The following is a 3130-nucleotide window of genomic DNA, read 5'->3' as shown; positions in this document are numbered from 1 at the left end:
GAAAGACCTGATTTATTTTTTCTAATGAAAAACTGTATGAGTTTTTAAGGATGTCCCAGGAGGCATCATCCTTCTATTGAATTGTGTTCTACCTGCTGCAAAATTGCGAAGTTTTTAGGATGGGATGAACTGAAGTCTGTGGAAAACTTGGCAGCTAAAGGGGGAGTTAAATTAGGTTTTATTTATATATTGATGTGTTTTCTTAATTAAAAAAAATGTTGATCTGGGGAGCTGGGACTTCCTGGACACAAACCAGCCTCACCTGCCCAGGGTTATAGCCAAGGTTATATAAATGTTTACATAAAGGTGATACCCAGCACTGGGGCAGAGAGTGGCATTAACTGGGGTTTGTGTGTTATTGCCTCAAAATGAGCGTGAAAAATTAAAATCTGTCAGCAGAAGGAACTTACCATGAGTGAAGTGTGTCTGGGTCACTCCTCCAAGGGTGCAAGTCCTGGAAGTGTCCAAGGCCAGGCTCTCAGGATGCTGCTTCCTCTTCCAGCACAGCCAGCCCTGTGGGACAGGGAGGATTTGTCCCCACACTTGGGGTGTTTGACTTGTCTTTGGTGAGGAACGGGGGGTCTGTTAAAGCAAGGGGGCTGAAGGTCATGTGAGCTCATCTCTAACCTCCTGTGTCATCCCCAGAAAGCCTTCAGAGGGTGAATTCCAAAATGGATTGGAATCAACCTGGAGAAGAGAAGGCCCTGGGGAGCCCTTGGAGCCCTTCCAGCCCTTTCCCAGAGCAGGGACACCTTCCACTGGCCCAGTTTGCTCAGAATCCCATCCAGCCTTGCCTTCAGCACCTCCAGGGATTCAGAGCTCCTAAAAGCAGTCCTGATGTTTTTCTTCAGGCTGACCTGCAGTCAGTTTGATTTGCTTCAGAAGCCTTCTTGTCCCCAAGCAAGTCCTTCCAGGAAATCCTCTGCAGGTGAGAGGCCTCTTCTCCAGCCCCAGCTTCCCTGAGAGGCACGAAGGAGGCTGGGGACAAGGTGGCCTCTGGTTGTGCCCACACGGGCTGTGTGGCCCCACAGGCCCCCCTGGTGCCTCTTCAGAGGACAATAAGTTAGAGGAGAGTTAATCCTGAGCTGAGCTTGTGGAAACCACGATGGCAATGGATCAATAGACCAGGTGAACTGTGTCAGGGTTTAAACAGTGCAGGTGGAAGCTGCTCCCTCTGGCATGGAGGGTCCTGGCGAAGGGAGGAGGAAAACAGACCAATCTGAAGACCTGGGAGTTACTGGAAAGCCATTTCCAAATGTATCTGCTGAATTGCAGAGCAGAGAAGAATGGTTAAGGAAGAGGGAGATGGGAAAAACTGGGAGAGAAGTCTGGGCTTGTGGAGAGCAAAACAGATCCTAGAGGAGGGCAGTGAGGGAAGGCAGGGGGGGAAGGAACAGTTCAGCCAGTTCCAGCCAAGGGAGGGGAGGGAGAACTTCAGGGACAAAGAGAAACCAGAGCCCAGGACCAAGCAAGGGACCAGGGCCACCCTCCAGCTCCACATCCTTTACCTCTCCATATTGGTAACTTCGGTGTCCTCCCTGCCCAGCAGGTCCTGGAGATGCTGGGAAAGGCTGGCTGGCTGCCAAGACAAATCCAGGAGTCCCACTGAGCAGCAGAGCCAGAAAGGCTTTCAGAAATACCCATCACGAGCTGTAGAAACGGCTTTTAAATTGCTTCTTAACCAGAAGTTCAGGGTAAGGATTTGTGGTAGCGATTCATGCCTTTTTTCCTGGGGGGGGGTTGGACAACAGCCATTAATTACTTGGCAAAATGGCATTTTCTCGGATTCTACAGTTATTGAATAAGTGCAGAGGCTCCTTCCCTTGATCCTGTGCTGCTGTGAAAAGAAAGGTGGGAAGAGCTGTTTTCCAGGAAGAACTGGGAATAACCCCCTTGCAGAGGAAAGCCCACTCCAGCAGCAGGACCTGCATCGGGGACACTGGGATTTCACCCTGGAGAAAGCACCAGAGCAGAGAATGAGTTTAATGACTCCCAGTTCTTCCATTTTCCCATCACTCAAACCTCACCTCTGATTTCTATTCCCTTCTCTCTGCTCCTCTTGTTTATGTGACGCTCTTTGAAACCACACTGGAAGTTCCTCAGAGCAGGGACTTTCTTTTCCAGTCTCTGTGAGGAACGTGGTGACAAAGATGATTGAATCACACCAGGAGCTTTGCACAGGGGCTGGATTTTCAGCCCTGCTGACCTACAGGTGAACCCAGGCCCTGGAACTCCCCCAGCAGAGCACAGCTTGCTGACCATAATGGAATTTCAGTCTGGAGAAGAGAAGAACCCAGGGAGACCTGAGAGCCCCTCCCAGTGGCCTAAGGGGCTCCAGGAGAGCCCCTTGAGACAAGGGCTGGAGGGACAGGACAAGGGGAATGGCTTTAAGCTGAAAGAGAACAGATTTAGATGGGATATTGGGAAGGAATTGCTGGCTGGGAGGGTGGGCAGGCCCTGGCACAGGTTGGGCAGAGAAGCTGTGGCTGCCCCTGGATCCCTGGGAGTGTCCCAGGCCAGGTTGGACGGGGCTTGGAGCAGCCTGGGCTGGTGGAAGGTGTCCCTGCCCATGGCAGGGGTGGAATTAAATGATCTTTAAGGTCCCTCCCAAGCCAAGCATTCTCTGAGTCTATGACTATAAATATTATCTATGAAGATGAAATTTGAAGATACATTCCAATGAAGCATTTTGAAGGTATCAGGTAGGTCTCCACAGGCTGTAAAAAGATTGGTGACAGGCTCTGCACATTCTTCCAGCCTGTTTGCTGCAAATTCTGGCACCTCTGTCCTTCAAAACCTCATCACAGGATCACGAAGGCTGGAAAGGCCCTTCAGGATCATCCACCGTCCTCCAGCACCACTGGAGTCACCTCTAATCCACGTCCCCAAGGGCCACATCCAGACACCTCTGAACACAGAGACAGGGACTCCTCCACCTCCCTGGGCAACTTATTCCGATGCCTGACCAGAAAGATAATCCTTCCTGCTCTTCAGCACAGGTAAGGCCTGTGGAGAGCTGGGCCCAGTGCTGGGAACAGTCCTGGGAGGACAAGAAACACTCTCTGTGAAGGCAGATGATCTTGTGTGGGCTGGGAAAGGAAGTCTGAGGGCATCATAATGTGACAGGCTC

Source organism: Empidonax traillii, unplaced genomic scaffold, assembly GCF_003031625.1.
Source record: "Empidonax traillii isolate 1590-97213 ecotype Southwest subspecies unplaced genomic scaffold, ASM303162v1 scaffold2139:size67343, whole genome shotgun sequence".
Taxonomy (NCBI): Eukaryota; Metazoa; Chordata; class Aves; order Passeriformes; family Tyrannidae; genus Empidonax; species Empidonax traillii.
This window is presented reverse-complemented; position numbering follows the sequence as displayed.